Source organism: Pipra filicauda, unplaced genomic scaffold (genome assembly GCF_003945595.2).
Source record: "Pipra filicauda isolate LSUMZ 115617 unplaced genomic scaffold, ASM394559v2 scaffold125_size2111803_pilon, whole genome shotgun sequence".
NCBI lineage: Eukaryota > Metazoa > Chordata > Aves > Passeriformes > Pipridae > Pipra > Pipra filicauda.
Genome location: NW_024103718.1, coordinates 314,059 through 332,638, shown reverse-complemented (window position 1 = coordinate 332,638; position 18,580 = coordinate 314,059). Strand labels below are relative to the sequence as shown.

Sequence of the window (18,580 nt, the reverse complement as noted above, 5' to 3'; positions counted from 1 at the left end):
GGGTCTTGTTCTGTTTCTGTGTTGCAAGAATGGTGTTTGCAGTTGTTTTGAATGACAGGTAGACCTAGTGATGAACAGGGAATTCTTGAGAGTACTCATGAGAGTAAAGCCAGAACAGAAATTCATTATGTAATAGTTTCATTAGAAGAAGCTATGGGTTGTTTTAAATTGGAAGGAAATAGTAGGTAGATAGGTCAAAGTACATAAAGGGCCCCACTTGAAGTTTTAATCCTCTTGTCTTTAATTTTTTTTCTTTTAATGCTTTTGTTAGCTTTACCTTATTGAAGCTAATTTAACTGTTTGCATGACCTATCATTCACTGGAAGTGCTGGAATAAAACATTTCTGATTCTGGTAACACATAATGTGTGCTTCAAGATCGAAGGACAATGTTTAAGGCTGTTTAATCATTGATTTTGCATCTATAATTGCAATTCCTATGCTAGAAGCTACAAAATAATTGGTATCACAAGAAAGCAAACTTGCAGACTCAAGTGGTTTGCAAGTCCAGAAGTGTGATGGGAAGATGCTGCCCAGTAAATGTAACTGGTTCTGTGTCAGCATCTTTACAGATGTCCAGAGAAGGGATATTGGCCTGTCCTTAGGGCTCTCCCTAATTTTAGCTTGCAAACCACCATGGAATTGCTTTTGCCCATGCAGTCTATCTCTCTGCTCCTATGCATAAGCCTCCTGCATAACTCCTGCCTCCCTTTTGTTATGATGTTCTTCTGACTCCTGTTTTTTGTGTATTTTCCTGTACTCACGGGGTTAGGAGACTTTATGCTGGCAGTATGTGAAATGAGTGCTGGAATGCGCACTTTTGTAGGGATTTACCCAACCCAGCTCACCTGGTCTGAGAAGACATTGTACTACAGTGAGGCAGCAGGTTTTTGTTAGTGTTTCAGTTTGGGGAAAAATGGGAATAGTTCATGGGTTTTGTGAAAAGGTCATGGAAAAAGGAAAGAAATGTTAGGAGTCTAGAGAAGGGGCTTAATAACATAAGCATCCATAGTAACAAATTTAAGAGAAAATTACTAGATTCAGATTTTTTATCATTGAGATCCAATTTAAACTTACAGTAGAACTTGCTCAGACATAAACCATTACCAGAATTTGTGGGTGGAAGAATTGAAGGCAATTGAAGAAAAGAGTTTTAAGCAATAGCAGTTGGGTGCAGATGATGAGATGAAGGGTGAAAAAAAAAATGTACTTGCCATGACAGTCAGCTGAGTGAGGTGTGATGGTCTTAGATTTATAGATAGGAATAGAAAGAGTATAACAGGCATTAGGATTTCTTATTCCCATGACTGCATGCCTGCTCTCAGGTACTCAAGGGAGATTGTAATTTGAAGAACAGCTTAGGCCCAAATTTAATTTTGGCAAAGGAAGAACTCTGAAGACAATGGGACAAGCCTACAGAGACTAGGAAAGTGAGGGGAAAAGATTATTAGAGATTACTGGGTAGAAAATGTAATCTTGGATTTAATGTCACCTTTTAGGTATGTTTGAGTGTAAATCAATTGCTATTGATCTTCTTTGAGGCTGTTTTTTTTTAGTGAAGCCATTAAAAATAAGATTTTTTGTACAGTAATTAAGAATCTGAGCTCAGTGTTGTACTACGTTTTCACTGAAAGGAGATGTAGTACAGCACATGTACGGAGTGTGGTAACATGTGCTTTGGAGTGGTTCGAAAGTACATCAGTTTGCACAACACTAGGTATTGCTTTGTTTTGTGTTGCCTGTGAGTTGTGGAGATACTGTTTGGTAAGTATTACGTTGGGATGTGGGCATAGAACAACTAAATTAAATTTAGATGGCATTGCACAGAGCTAAGCCTGCACTATATATTAGGAAAATGTATAAATAACAGAGAAACTATACGAATGAGAGGAATGTTCCAACACAGTTTATGGAGTGGAGCCCCAGGCTTGATTTTGCCTTAGCTGAAAATTACGTAGGGGAATAAATCCCAGCAGGTTGCTTACCATGCACACACACATTTCACACATCAGACTACTAACCTGCTCCAAGGCTGCAGTCCTTGCTGTGATGTAGTTCAAATAACCCTACCATGAAAACTTTTGGAATGTGAAACCAGCCACGGGCCAAATCTGATTGAAACTTTCTGAAGCTCATTTCAAACATGAAAAGTAACATAGTTACATGCTTAGGAACTTTGTCTGGTTGGAAAGAGTGTCCAAAGGGAAGGTGATATGAAGGGCTCAGAAAGAAGAATCTCTGCCTTCTGTGGACTCTGTAGATAGAAACCTATTCTCTTAACTGTTATCTCTAACAGGATTCAAATTCAAGAGAGAATGAGCATAAAAGAAAATTAACATTCAAGAGATTTAAATTATATTGTAGATTAATGGTTTATTTCTTTTGATTAAACTGTCTTAAGGCAGTGGGCCTTATTTTGTGATTGTGGTTCCAAGCATAATAAATGTCTCAGTAATGTGCATATGTATGTGATTATGTGAAGCTTCGAGAAACCTGCTTAACAGAAACAAAATATCTGAGGTGAGCAGAGACAGAAGAGAGTTTGTTAGTGTTTTTTCATCTTTATAGTATGGGCCTCCTTAATGAGATATCCTGATTGGCTGTTTATTCCTCTCCCTTCTCTTCTTGTTTATATTTACCTTTATTTATCTTGTCAAAATCAAGAAATTTAGGTCAAAATATATCTGGATCCATCTGCTCATCTAGTCTGTTCTTTTACTGCTAGTAGTTATATCTTTTAATTAAAGTATGCTTAGTGACAGTTTACTACATTAATGAATGGCATCAAGTATCTTTAATTTCATACATGATGAATTTAGGAGTTTTTTTCTTTACTTCTGTATAACAAACCAGTGATGTAATCTGTTTTATTTGTCAAATTGTAGTCTATATGTCTTATCTGTAACTTATGTTTTAGTGTTGGTTTAGGTGGAATCTCAATCACGCTCCATAATTTAGCTGTCTTTAGCGGAGGTTTATTATTATCACAGTCTTGTTGTGAATGCAGGAAATGTTTATTCATTGACATGGTGATCCATTTCAGTTTTAAATTTTGTTGATTGTAGTTATTCTTTGGTGCTCTAAATCTTATGACTGACTTAGAAAATTATGAAGTCCGTGACTGACCTTTCAATTCTAGGTTCTTCAAACACTTTGATTGTTATTTTAGGGGTTTTTTTTTGTTTGGGTTTTTTTTTGTGATTGACCATCAGTGTTGTTGTAACCCGATTTTAAGTAAGGTCTGCAGAGTGGTGCTGCAGACACAGGACCTGATAGGTATGATAGTAGAAGAAAGGAGCAGGTGATACTGCCTGTAGGATAATTTGCCTTTCGTGACCCTGCCAGATCAGGTAACTTGGTTTGACATTAGACGGGTCAAAAATTAATCTATTGGGCTAATTTTTGAGATTATGTGTGGGATGAATTATTTATTTGACACCTGCCTCACCTCTCTGTGGTACTTTATGCCAGCCCATTAATCCATCAGACCAACTACATTATCAAGTAGATTTTTACTTTAAGTAGCAGTGATGCTTTGGGAGTGTAATTAAGGAAAAGTGTTAGGAAATATTTTCAGTGTCAGACAGTTTGATGATTTCTCTCTCTTATCCCCAGTACTCTTATACTTTTGTGATCTGTAAATACTCTGCAGTATTGACAGCATGCACAGATTTACTGTTTACTTAGACATCTCCACTTGGATCCCCGCTCTGATTATTTCCGTGCTCTGGGCAGAGCTGCTGCAGATGTAACTTTTGTTGCATGTTTTCTGAGCCACCTCGATACAATCACTTAGCTAAGAAATGTACTAACTTACATTGTTGTTTTTAATAAAACCTGTGATATTGCTCTAGATTACACTCATATGCGTGTGTAACAATTTAGCAGTGAATCTCCAGTGAGATCACATATGCAGTGTGTGAACAAATGTGTGTGTAAGATTTTTTCCTGTATGTCTAGAAAAATAGCAGTGTATCTTATCTACAGTTGCCACATCGGCAGCTCGGAGGAAAACTGCATGAGGGTATAGATTTTTAATGGTTCCGTATCAAAGTGATGTATCTCACTAGCATGCTATCAATAGAACAAATAAAATCTATATGCCTATAAACAAAATATTATTTATATTTTTAAAAATCTTTATTAAATAGCAATTATTTCAGAACTACTCAGGATTAAAAGGTCTCATATCTGTGATCTGAAAATGGTGTTTGAGATCAAAAATAGATCGAACCAGGAGAAGGGTTATTCTGTAGACTCAGATTTGTAGCAGCCTTTGTGTACAACACGTAAAACAGGATGGATGTCTTGGAAACCTGAAGGGCAGAAGTGTGTTTAGCTTTCTATGTGTGGAGCAGAAGCTTCAGAGAGGGAATGTTAACTGAGCTGTGCAGCTATTCTTGAGGCCGTGGCAGCACAGTCAAGGGTTGTTCTTGCTCTTTGCCTTCTTTCAGTGCTTTTATCAGCCAAAGGTGTACAGCTGGCCTGGCACTGCTCTGCCTTTGAGCCAGACATACCTTGTGTGTGCCAGATCCAACCAAAGCCAGTCTCAGGACTAACAACAGTCTTTGGCTCTGCCAACTCCTAGAAAGTAGAAAAATTAGATTCGTGCCCTCTGTCCCCAGGGCTCTAACCCACACCCCTCAGGAGCATTTGGTCTTGTTTGGCCTTTTGAATCATAGTGCAGAAAGCAATGCAAGATTCATTGGGGCACAGAAGGCTCAGTGTAGTGCCCCAGGATTGTATCTCTGAGTGAATTTGGGAGGCATGTTGTGGAGCAGGAATGGGTGGAAATTCAACATTTTTTTCTCTTTTTAGGGTTATTGTTATTTGGGAAAGTAAATCTAAAAAAGCCAAATAGTTGTATGATGTACCATCTGTAAAGGGGCGGGGAGTGGGATCTAGAAATCTCTGCTTGAGGTAGAAGAAATCTAATGACTGGACCACAGAACCAGTCTCTCACAGTCTCCGTGAGTCTAGCGTTCCTTTCCATTAATAGCATATGAATCATACTGCCATTTTACTTTTTAAAGGAGAGCTAAGAGATTGTCTCATCCAGTTCCCTGGCAAAAGGCAAATTTGGCAGCAGTAGTGTTATTTCTGGTAAAAATTTGGCTGACTTGCTGTTGAGGATAGTCAGCAGTGAAGGATTCCCAGCCTTCCTGGATGGTCTTGGCTCTTCCTAGGCACCCTGCTTACCAGTAAGTGGTTAGTCTTTCAAGTGTCCATCTTTGGAATCTAAGCTTATTGGATCTTCTGTCACAGTAGATGGGGAAAAGAGCTTATAGCCTCTCTTTTTCTCTTACAGCATGCTTTCATATTCTTAAAGGCATGACTCTGTTTTCTCTAAAATAAGTGATCACAGTCCAGGTTCTTTATTTTTCTTGTTTTCTTTTATAGGTTTTGGTTTCTTGACTTGTTACTGTTCTCTCTCAGTCCAGTTGGTCGTGGTTCTCTACCATACAGTGCTCAAAGCTGGACATTCTGCTCAATTTGGGACCAGATCAGAGCAGTGGATTATGGTCACATCTTACTAGTGATGGGTTCATATATACACACTTGGATACTTTTTCCAACAGTACCACGTTGTTGACTCATGTTGAGTTCATGATCATTATAACTGTCAAATCTCTTTCTGCAGATCTGCTGTTACGCTGATCTTTCTCCAGATTTTGTTTATGCTGTTGATTATTCTCAGCTAATCTTAGAACTCTGCACTGGCAGCAGTTGTGCTTTACAACTGTCTCATTAGTCTTGTGCACAACCCTGGGTGTTGTGAATTATACCTGCATCTTTCACATTGTGTGTATTTTCATTACCAGTATTTTCCTGCTACTGGAATGAATGTAACAAATTTTTTTGCATGTATTCAGTTTGAGATGAACTTCTGATAAATATTAAATAGCCTTTCTAAAACAGTTTTGGTGTTTGGTTTTTTTTACCTGAATACCAACAGTTCTTTTTAAATCCTGGTTTTAGCTTGCTTGTGGGAATATCATGAGCACCAGTGTCAAAAGTTCTACCAAGATCAGTATAAATAACTAGTAGGATCAAGACAGATGATTGTTTTTCAGCATCCACACATCTTACCAGCTATAGAGATAATAAACTGCCTCTTTGTACATTCTGAATATTAGGTTTTATTACTAAAAGGTCTGCATCCCTTCTTTCTTCCATAGGAATTGACAGTGGAAATAGTGGGTATCTCCATCCAAGTGGTGTCCCCTAGGTCTGCGTGGGCATTCTTTTGCTCATCAGCCTCACCCAGGCAGTTTGGGCTGCTTAGCCTCTCTCACTGAGCAGGAGGTGAGCAGGACACATCAGGCCGCTCTGCTGAGCAGCTCCAGACAAACCTTTTTGACCTGTGTGTAGTTGCATTTCTGCTCCTGTTCGTGTAAGTACATTGTAATTCGGTGACCACTGAATACTTCTGTCTTTTGGGAGAAAATGGGAAAAAATGGTCCCTTAAGACCTTTTCTCTTGTTTATTATTATTAATTTTAAAAAAGGGATAAAAGACTAGGTAGTCCTAAGATAACTGACACCTTGTTTTACAGAAGACTACTGGTGGGGGGTTTTTTTTGCCTTTTTTGGTCTGGGGGGAGAGGAGGGGAGTTGTTTGGAAATGCTGAAGAAGCCAAATAGAACAAATGGTGGTGTTATAATAAATAAAACATGCATGTAAAACCTGTCTGACTTGGTTAGCCCACCAGACTTAGGCAGTCTCTTTTAAACATTATTTGTGGATGTTAACATCTGTTTAAATCAAGCATATGGGAGAAAAGCTGTTTTTTCTTAATGGTTCAGCATTCCTCTTCTCAGGCTTAAACTTTTTTCCTGCTTTTCATGACTGTTCTTTTCTTTATATGGGTTTATGTTAATTGATAGCAGTATTCAAGGTTGTCTTGCTTGCCTGTCTTCCTTTTAGGTAATTTGAAAGTGTGTCATCAAAAAGCTAGCCTCAACAAACCAGTTGAGAGGTAGTAAGTGCCTTGCTGGCACACAGGGAACTCCTTGAAACATTGTGTACGGATCCTAGATATGCGTTCACCTGAAAATAGTTCCTGTATCAGTGTTACCCTTTCTGTTCCAGCTTTAAAATCCACAATGGTTGCATAGAACCTGAAAACTCATACCTATGAAACTTCCTGTACCTTACTGGAAAAGTATTGAAAGACAATATGAGTTTTGGCAAGCCTGCTGTAGGAAACCCATGGATAATTAGTGGAAGGGAAGTGTCAGTCTGAATGTGTTTTTACAAAATTAATTATAAATACCTAGATTGCATCTTCCTCTGTATTCTGATACAGAATTTTCTGCCAAAATAGAGACTTCCAAACCTTTTGATTTTAAAATATTGCTTTTGTTTGTTATCATACAGTATTTTGTGTCTTCCTTGTATAACAAGCTTAGGACTTTTCAAAAGTTCAGGATTCTTTCACTAATTTATTTAAAAAGCTATATTAAAAAAAAACAACAACAACAACAAAAAAAAAAAAAAAAAAAAAAAAAAAAAAAAAAAAACCAAACAAAAAAAAAACGTAGCACAATTTAAATCTTATACCAGTTGATCAAACTGCCTGTTATAACTCCATTTGGGTTTTGGAATAAGCATGAAAAGCTGAGAAAGTTTTCATTCTCATATACCCATTATCTAAAGATTAGAGCAAATGCATGTACTTTCTCATAAAAAAATACAGGGTCACCAGTTCTGAGTCTTTGCATTTTCCATTAATTTGTCAATTCCTTATCAGCTGCATCTTGCTGATAGAGTAGAAAGAAGGAGAGACTGAGATTAATTAAATCTTCTTTGATATTTAACTGTTTATTTAGATCTTGGGGATCCAAGGAACTCCAAGCAATAATCAATCAAAATCACTCCCGTCTGTCTATTCTCAGTAGAACCATAATAATAACCAGTTAATACAGGTCTGAACTGGACAGAAAGGTGGTAATTAACCCCTACAAAAAATTGATTGCAATTCGCAAATTTCTGGTGTAGCAGTTAAAGCCCTTTTGCAGAACAGGTTTAGGATTCAGCTTGCTCAAAATATTGAAATACAGCAAAATTTTTACTTTGTTCAGGCCTTTTTTGACCTGGACTAAAAAATGAAGGCTTTTAGATACCTTGAACCTCATTTTTAAAATGACCTGCCATGATCAATTAACTGATAATGTATCAGTTAGCTAGAAAAATAATCTATGTGCATCGCTTCCCATAATTTGCTGTGGTTCTACTTCCTTTGAAGTATTACTGCCCTAAAATCAAAGCACACACACCATTGCAGAGTGTTTTAGAAATATACAGCGTTATTCTGGTGACACCAGGTGTTGAAAGTAAAAAATGTAATGCATTATGTATTCAGAAGCATGCCTTTATTAATTGATAGTTATTGTGGGGTAAATGGTGAGCTAGTGAAGGTTTGTAATTTGACAATAATTTGAGTTATCTATTTTGAAAGAAATGTTCATTTGCTGGAAGTCAGAAGTTACTTGATCTTTACCTATCTTTTTAAGACATATCAAAAAGGCAAAATTAAAATGTTATATGGTTTCTCTTCTTCATATGTTTTAAGTAATATACTGTTTCTTGATTTATATCTGGTTCTCTAATTATATTATTTAAATTTTTTTCAGTTAATTAGCATCGCTAAGTAAGTGTTTGCTTAAAGAATGCAGAAGTGAAATTAACTGAGATTTCCAAATGTCCCTAGATACTATCAAATCTGGAAGAAATGATGTTCAGAATAATAACATTATTCCTGTATTTGGGGATTGGGAATTACCGAAGCCTGCTGTACTGCACAGTACTTGGCTGGGGGAAGTGGCACTGGGAGGGCAGTGATTGATTTGTTTAAGAGCTGAAAGGTAACTTTCTGTGAGCAACTTGGGCTAAGCAGTTGTTTAATAATGTTTTGTGAATTTTCAGCATTGTGTGAATAATGTTTAATATTTTCAGGTAACATCATTTTAAGTCCAAAAATACAGTATTTGTTTAATCTGTAAAATCATCCCTTCTTATTTCAGCTTTTCATTGTCAAATGCATTTGATATGAGGGTGTACCAGTGTTCACCTTCTTGAAACCCCTTGAAACTCCCAGGCCATATTTGCTATGAGCCAAGACACTTCAGTGGAACCAGTCTGTTATTAAAAGCATGGTGCTGACTTACTTCTCCATGGTATTTACTGGAGACTGTTCTCTTTATTTGTGGCATAAAAATAAATTTTAAGTGGTGCTTGTAAATTTACTTTAGTAGGAGGAATGTTGCTGACAAGAAGAGCTGTTGGTTTTGTATTATATATCAGATTGTGCCAAGAGGTGTGTTTTGAAAATGTCTGTGGATCCCAATGCAAGAAGAAACTTTTCACTTAGAAAGACAGAGAAGTCTTAGGACTTGTTGTTCCTGTCATACTTATCCTGGTCACTGACACTGAAATTGGAAAAAGTAATGAGTGAATTGGAGGATACTCTACCTACTACTGGATATTTGGGACCTACTTGGAAGGGCGGGATCCCAATAAAATGAAGCCCATTGCAGCAGGTATGAATTGTTTCCTCACTTCCACAACAACCCCTGAAGCAGCATGAATACAGTGATCCCTTGTCACTTGTGCCTCGTGTCCCCCAGTATAGACAGTGACGTGGCAGTTACCCTTTCCATGCTGAGATCTGTGCATTGGCTTTGGTCTGCTTTGTTGACAACTAACGTAGCCGGTTTAGCTGTGCTCCTTTCTCTTAATTTTGCCCCATGCTTGGGGAGTGCAAGGCTGCTGTTGTGGGCAGATACTAAGGCTAGTCAGAGGATATGCTAATTTATACTTGAGGCTTAATCACCTTTGCTTGGGAGCTGTTACAGTCCTAGGTTGGCTACATCTTAAGATGTAGCTTGAGGCATTCAGGACATTTTATACTGTAACATTGCCTAATTCATGCCTGTTTTCTCAACACAAAGTCTAAATTGAAGGATAGGTGTAGTTGGATGCTCTTCTAGACACTTAAATGCTTTAAGATATGCGAGTTTCCTCTGACATGCACCCACAGTAATTTGAAAGACTTAAGTCTCTAGAATGCTATTTTTATTAAAAAAAAAAAAAGTTCCTTTTCAACTACTCTATAAGCTATCATGAAGCAGAGACGTATTGCAGATGGAAACCACCTGGTTTGTAGAAGTAAAATCCTTCAAAAAGCTATTCGAGTGTGTCCAGAGCAGGGCGACCAAGGGTATGAAAGGCCTCGAGGGCAAGACTTACAAGAAGTGACTGAGGCCACTTGGCTTGTTCAACTTGGAGAAGAGAAGGCTGAGGGGAGACCTCATAGCAGTCTGCAGCTTCCTCAAGAGAGGCCGTGGAGGCAGAGGTGCTGGTCTCCTCTCTGGTGACCAGCAATAGGAAACGAAGAAATGGAATGAAGCTGCATCAGTGCAGGTTTAGACTGGACATTAGGAAAAGGTTTTTCCACTGATAGGGTGGTCAGTCACTGGAACAGGGTCCTTAGGGAAATGGTCATGGCACTAGGCCTGACAGAGTTCAAGGAGCATGTGGACAATGCTCTATGTTATATGGGTTCATTTTATGTAGTCCTGTGAGGAGTGGGGAATTGGACTCCGAGATACTTAGGCATCCCTTCCAACTTGAGAAATTCCGATTCCTTTATTGCCTTCAAATGATGAGTCCCTAGAAGTTCTTGTCTGTGGTCCCCAAGCATATGTTTTTGCACTTTGTACCATTAAAAACCATCTTATTTTAATTACACAGTTCATAGGCTATCTAATAGGTCTGCAGCATGAACGAATGGCTCCTCTGGATGCATCACGCACAGATGTGGTAGGCACACAACTACTAGCTGTAGCAAGACCACTAATAAATAAAACGACAGTGATTCCTGAGGAATATGACTGGTAACTTCTGTGTGTGCTTATTACACTGTATTTTAATATAGTCCCTTAAAATCCTCCCTTAACTAACTCCTTGTTTGTAGACAGTTCTTCTCTATGACTTGGTCTGGAGATATTTTCACTGCATATTAAATAATGGACTCCAAACCCATTGTGTTATCCTTGTCCAAGCAGGTTGTTTAATGACACTGGCCTGGCTTTTTTGCATTCAGAACCATATTGCATGTTATTCCCCTTCTCATTTACTTCCAGTACTTAATTCTGTTCTTCTTCCTTTATTAAGTTAGTAACAGAAATTCTTTCTGAAAGGTCACTGAAAAGAGGCTGCAGAGCATGTATAAAACTGTTTTCATTTATGTAATTTTTTTTTAAATGTGGCTCAAATAAATTTCTGTATAATTCAGATGATTATTATCTAATGTCTTCCTCTTACAGCCTGAGCCCTGATTTAAGATGTCTTTCATTAAAACTTCCTTCCAGGCATCCTGGACACTGCTAAGGAGAACTTGAATTAGAGTAAATTCTGCGTGCCATCGTAAAAACAAAAGAGCTTTATTTGCAATTGCAAGAATATATCTATGTAGAGATAGGGAATTATTTCCACCAGTAATTCTTGTGAGACTCTTGTGGCTCCAGGAGAAGATTTAAGGGCTTGTGTCGCTGGTTTTCCTCGTTCTTCAGTAAATACAGACTTTTCTTAAATTTTACATTAGACTATAGAACCTCTTGCTGCATCAGAGACCAAAGCACTTTTTACCTGAAAGTAACATTTAATTCCACATATAAACTGGAGATTTCTTGTCTTCTTATCTTTGACTCTACCAAGCAGAAGGATATTTGAGATTTTGGTCAGTACGTTTTCTAGATTTGAAACCAATTACTCCAGTGCAATTTCAGGCTTTTTTGGATATGCCCCCAGAACATGTATTTGTTTCTTTTGTGTAGAATATAGGAGGCCAGTAAATGTATTTACTTTGGGATAAGGATGCTTTCTCTGTTGATAAAGGAGGGGAGGTATGTTTCAGATTTCATTGCAGGATTTGCAAGTCTTTCTTGAAGAGCAAAAATCAAGACCAGGACAGTTAAAATAACTCATTAGTTCTCTATGTGACTTTTTGTTTGTTCTGTAGTAAACTCGGTACTAATTTCTAAGCAGAAGTGATATGCCTCGGTGGGACTGAAGTAATTATATACATCTGTTCATGGTCCTTTGTAGTTTTGAATTGGTGTTCTGTTTTGGTTTGTATTTTCTAACCTTTTTTATATTAGAAAATGGTGGAAGGGATTTGTTGTTGAGATATGGATTGGGTTTTTATTTTTTACTTGCATTAAGCTGCAAGCTGAAATTCACTTTTAAAAAAACTTTTTATTAAGTAAAACATAGTTTATCCATGTAAGACTTGGATATACATTTAATTAGTAAGGCAAATAAAACAACTGTAGTGAATTAGAAGAGAATCACAAAATCATTTAGTTTGCAAAAGACCTTTAAGATCATGGAGTCCAGTCGTTAACCCAGCACTGTCAAGCCCAACACTAAACCATGTCCCTAAGCACCACATCTGCACATCTTTTAAATACCTCCAGGGATGGTGACTCCACCAGCTCCCTGGGCAGCCCATTGAGCTGATTTATTTTGTTACCAGTGTGTCACATGTTAAATACTATACTTTTCCAAAAATTTAATTCATGGACTGATAGGATGGTATAAGCCTTCTTCCTTTAAAAAAAAAAAAAAATCCACTTTTCCTTTTGTGCACCTTCAGTAACTTTGATCCTCTAAATGTCAGGAAGGGCCTCTCCTTCTTCCATTGCTGCCTAGTGGCATGCATACAAATAAAATAGCATTAATGTTAGTGTATCTTCTGGGAGTATAGATATACTTTATTGTCTACTACCCCTTCTGAATCTCACAAAATTTGTATAACCCTGCTTCAGGGCCAACGTGCTTGGCCATTACCCCACACTATCTGTACCTACCATTTCTGGTGGAATATTTAAAATAGTGTTTGCATTTAGATCTGGTAGTTCCTCCAGTACAGCTGGTTTTAACTTTCCTCTCTTCTTTTCCATGGGCCACTAATACTTTACAAGCAAAGCATGGCTCTGTGTAGAAACTCCTTGTGTGTGTATATATGGATGCAGTAAATGCATATGAATTACCTTTTTTTGGCCCTTAAAGGAGCCTGTAGTTTCCTAGGGAATCATGGGTTGAAAAAACCAGTTTTTGGGGTTTCATGATGTTTCATTTCCGCCGTGTTGGTCAAAGGTTTGTGTTTTAGTAGCTAGTCCATGCTGGGGTAGGTAGTAGTTTCTAGAGGAGAAATGCTGCAGTGTATGTGTTGCTGTTCCCAGATTTATACCTGGATTTTTCTGTTTGGCTCATTTAGTGGAGCAGATTTTGTTCCCTGAACATCTGCAATTTCATTTGGTTTTTAGTGAGGTTTGAGAAGCATCATGTTGCAGTGTCCTCTCCGCATGGTGCTCCAAGACTCTGGCACCTTGACTCATGCCAGGGAGACATCCTGCTACCACCTGTGGAGCCACTGGCTGTAGTGGCCTCTGCTCCCTCCCTCCCTCCCAGTCAGCCACATGGTGAGGCCCAAGAGGCACCACCGGGCACTCGCAGGGCTGCCGAGTCTCACCTGCAGCCCTGTGCCTTGGCACCTCCAAGGAGCCAGAGCAAAGGCATAAGATGGCTTCCAGAGCCGCAGGCCCCTGCGTGTAGGAGGCTGCTTTTGCTCAGCAGTGGGGGGTTTTATTTGACATCTCCCTTCCAGGCTCAGTCGCACTCCCAAGGGACAGTGCTGTGCCATGACCTGGGCACCTATCCCCTCAAACAGCATCATTGTGCAGCTGTTCCCTCATTTCCCTTGTGGAAAGGCACCTCGCAATCCTACACAAGACCTCATCTTTTTTTGTCTTCCCGTTCTCTCTCTCACCATCCTTTCAGTGTAAAAAAATGCATTCCCATGCTTAGGTACTCAAAAGTGTTTGCCGTGTTTCACAGACTGGGATGCTCTTCTCGGTCCAAAACAGTGAACTGACTGCTCTGGGTATTGGCATGTAAATTAATGTGCTGACCTTGCAGGGAAACCATCCAAGCTGCAGGCTGTGTCCTCAGTTTCAGGATGTTGGTGGTTTGAAACTCTGGGCTATGTTCTGCATCTCAATGATGGAAACCACTTCAAATTCATGGTGGTGTAGCAGGGCTGCCCTATCAAAAGTTGTTTTTCTACTTTTTCCTGTAACAACAACTGGCATTTACAGTTAATGCTCCATTCTTATAGGTTGTTTGTTGGTTTTTTCCTTTGTGTAGATACCACAGTTTAAGTACCTATGCTAAAGGTGCAAAGACGAGATATTTCTACATATATCATTTAAATTAATTGTCGTGTATTTAAAACTGCATGATAAGGACCCACCTGCTTGAGTGGGATTTTGAGAAGCCACTAGTCTGCTGCCTTTCCCTAAGGCAAGGTGAACTGTAGCATCCATGATAGTTTGAACAAATTTTCAAGAGTTCCAGTTTTTAAGGCTTCAACACTGTTTACTGATTTTCACTTCACAGCCCGGTTGCCACTCAAGAATGAGATGCTTGAGGTATTTCTGTGTTCTTCTGAAACATCAGTCTGCTGCTCAACAGCATTGAAAAAGGCATTAGGGGAAAGGAGGGTGAGCAAAGCAAGAGGCATGGTTTATATCCATGTATAAATCCATGATTTATCCATTCTCAAATATTTCAATTCGGATTTCCCTACATCAAAAAACCATAGAAGAACCAGTAAAGAGCACTTTTTGTTTGGTTAAATACGTGTGGTCTTGTCAGCCTAGGAGAGAGCAAACACTGAAAAAGTATCTGGTGGCACTGAGGAGGTACATGGAGACCCTGAGCTGGAGGAAGGTGAAGCAAGCAGGCATCAGGGAAAGACCCCAGAGTGATTTGTGCCTCATGCACCCACATGGAGTCACAGCAGGGGTTTGCCTACCGTGCTGCTGCCATTGCTGACACAAAAACAGTCACGTGAGCTCACAGAAGGAAAAGGCCTTTACACACCACAACACTTGTCACTTCTGGCTTGGGAAGGGCCTGGAACCAAGTCTGGAAATGCATCGGTGTTGCCTTGCCCTGTTCTTGCACTCTGATGGTGAAGTATCTGTTGTGGACCACCCTCTTATAGAGGGCAGTGGGTGATCAGACGTTTTTAGGGTCACTTGTTAAGATTGTTCTTATGCCCTGTCCTTACAATTAGAAAGCTATCCATATTAATTATTCCATGCAAAAATTTTGGCTTACTGTGTGTTCGTGTACATGGAGAATCAATTGCTTCTTCTATAAAAGCTTTCCCCATGTTGGTAGGTGATTGTGCCCTGTCTCATCAGCTCCTATTTAAGCTCCTGCTGGTTCAGTCTTTGACCCAATAAAACAGTCCTGGACCCGGTGCTGTGCCCTGAGCTCTTTCTAACTACTTCTGTAGTCCACAGGTTTCTGAATTGAGGTCGCAAGGCTTTGCTGAGGCTCATACAACAATACTTAATATAAGGACAAAACATTACTAGTATTAGTAATACTTATATAATATTCTCTTGAGGTGTCAGCTTTTTTTCCCTTCTCACCTCAATTTGTCCACATCCATTGACTTTCCATTTTTTCATCCTCCTTTTCTTGTCCTCCTTGATGTGCCGGCAATCCCCTCATGTCTCTGCACTCTCTAGAAATTTAGTCTGTTAATCAGTCTAACGTTGTGTCCATTTTGTTTCTGCATCGCATCTCCAGCATCTTTTTGCATGTGGTGGTTTTATCGGATTGTCACTTTGAGACCTTCTCACAGTCACTTTGGGAATGAAACTCTTTCTGTTAGTAGTAAAAATTAATCTAATGAAGTTTTTTCTATGCAGTACAGTTGAAAGTGACTTGAAGTGTTTTCAAACAGACAAAAGGCAAATGTTTGCTGTGATGCCAAATGGGTGCAAGGCACGTGAGCAGTGCTGTGATTGACACTTGTCCAGAGGGCAGGCATCGTCACTCTGCCTCCTAGCAGATACTCAAAGATACTCCAGCTTAAGCGCAGGCATATTTGTTGTTTGGGGGATGTGAACTATCCAAGGAAGAAATTAAAAGAATCTGCAATGTAGGTTAAGTGGCGCTTCAGGTAGTGCCCGGTAGCATCCAGCATGGCACTGGTTACTCCGATACTCCTGTTTGTTTTCACAAACCAGCACCTCACAGTTTTTGAGCGGATGACCGCTGTGAGGAGACCGTAACCTCTTGATTTCAAAGGAACCATCGTTTCACTGGTGCCTCTGTGGTTAATGTAAGAAAGGTGTCTTGCCATAAACTTTTTCCGAGGTATTCAGCAATGTTGGGAAGGGGTCGGCCTGGGCAGGAAGCCCTTGTCTGTGCTATAAAGAAAATAGCAAGCAACAAAATGAAAGCATCAAAGGACTAACAGGATGCAGTCCCAGGAGTCCTCTCTGGCATGTTAGTCCTTCTTGAAAGTTAGCATTGAGTGAAGAGTGACCTTAAAACTCGCTTCATTCAAACAGACTGGGCTCAAGTTTAAAGTTCAAGGCATTTTGTTTTTTCACCTGTTTCCTACAGTTTTTAAGAAACTTCTGAAGAATTAATGTGTAACTATATCTGGTCACAGAGCCAATGTGGAGAATTTTTCTCAAGGGAAAATAATGTTACTGTATGGAGTCAGAGAAATGGATACTTTCTGAGTGAAGTTTTATTTTCTTGAAACTTTTTTGCCCTAACTCACTGCTACCATGATTGCAAACAGCCCTGGAGCTGGCATAAAACACACGCTGTTTCTTACTTTATTTTTGAAAGAAGCTGGTAGGATCCTATAGTTGTCTGAATCATGGTGAAAAGGTGATTTTTTGCTGAAGCTGCTCCTGCTACTTAGGAAGCAAGGTCTTGCTTTGGGCACAACCTGTGAGCAAAGAACCTGGTTGCAGTGGGTACATGTTGACTGAGCCAGTGACTGGCCACATTGCCACCCACCCCTCTCTCACCATGCTGGAACTGTTGGGCCTGAGAGGGAAAACTAAAGCCCCGACCCAAAACTCCATTGGTAGGAGAGGATAGATGTGGATACAGAGCTGCAGCCCTACCAGTGCTAATTCCAAGTGGCAACCTGGGCTGCTGGCTGACACCGGTTATGAGCCTCTTCTGGTTTTACCCAGCAGCATCTACCTGTATGATCCTGAAGTAGTTACTTTATTTTCTGATCTTTGCATCTTATCTTATGAAGCAACTAGTAACTGATCCCATAAGTAATTTGGCAGGTTGTCTTTCATAGCTAAAAGAAATAGTTTGCCAAGATGACATACAAATTTTACTCGTGTCTCCCCATGCCATTAAATTTTACTGATTCTTGCATGAATATTTCATGAAAGTACCTTCTGAATGGGTTTGTTTAGTCCTGGCAGCTAATACTTAGTATAAAGTTTTGAGGGGGGGGGGGGGGGGGTTTGGTTTTTGGTGGGTTTTCTTTTCCTCTCAGGTGGTTTAGTGCAGGTAAGAAGTGTCAAACTGGATTAAGTGAGAAAAGGCAACTTCTTGTTGGTGATTCAGCAAGGGGATGCTGTCTATAACTCTTTTCAGCTGCTTAGTGGAAGCCTGTGAAATGACCCTCAAATACAATTCTGCTCTGTGCTCTCTGGCCACAAGGTGGCTAAAAATGTTGTGAAAGCCCATGATATGCAAGTGCTTTAAATGATGCTAATGCATCTGCAGCCTTTCTGCAGCGCAACACACGGCACATGGGAGACAAGATTTATTGTGCATAAAATTGTATATGTCTTACTTATATGGAGTGGTGTTTAGAAAATGTTATTACCAATAACTCCTCAGCTGGAAGGCTGGGCTTGGCTTTGTTGTTGGGGTTTTTTTTATAGGAGAAGTCATTGTTCCCAACCCATGCAGTGTGAGCAACAGGGCCACTGTGGACCACAGTGGTGCCATGGGGAGCTCAGTGGCCACCTGCCCATGAAGCCACAGCTCCATGAGTACATCAGCCTCAAGGCTCTACACAAACTGTGGCTGAAAATTTAACTTCCCACTCCATCTCCATTTGTACTGCCTGCTAAATCCATCTCAAACGCTAAATCGGAAACACCTGTCCAAACTTGGGTTAGAAAGTTCTTTTGTTGCTGTTGAATTTTGTGGACCCTGCACGAGGATGATGGGTGTGTTCCTTCAAAGGGGTGATGTTTCCGAGCAGCCAGCTGCTGCGCCATCAGAAACGGGTACTTAGTTTTTACTGGTTTTAGGAGTGGTAACACTCTTCCCTGCAAACTTTTTGGAAGCTTATCTCCAGCTGTACAGTAGGGACAGGGCTTTTGTTTAATGGAAATGAAGCATATCTTTTTCTTACAGATGCACTACTCACTATAGAGCTTTTTATGTGCATTTTAGGTTTCCCTTTTTATTTTTTAACTTATTAACTCTGACAAGTAACCTCTTGGTTGTGAACAATTTAATTCACGATTCATTTTTCTGATTCAAAGTGAACACGAGTGCCCTAATCCCCTAATGGGAATTAATTGCATGTTTCAGTGCTTAACTCTGATCCTTTCTCAATCCCCACTGGGACAAGTTTCTTCCTGAAGGATCTGTGTTTGTTATTCAAAACACAGTCTAAAAGGTAATGATTTTTCTTATAAAAGAGACTTGGG

The 18,580-nt window shown here is 39.5% G+C and overlaps 1 protein-coding gene across 2 annotated transcripts in view; it reads left to right on the top strand.

Moving 5' to 3' along the window:
• The window catches only part of GGACT (gamma-glutamylamine cyclotransferase), a 29,896-nt gene that overhangs the window by 5,998 nt on the left and 5,318 nt on the right, over nt 1–18,580 (top strand). The window contains exon 1 of one of the 2 annotated variants that reach the window (XM_039389415.1): nt 6,236–6,393. The exons of the other annotated variant lie outside the window; for it this stretch is intronic. The gene's annotated coding sequence lies outside the window, so the exon portion shown is untranslated. Of the gene's footprint in view, nt 1–6,235; nt 6,394–18,580 lie in introns of those variants that run through there. 2 annotated transcript variants of the gene reach the window in all.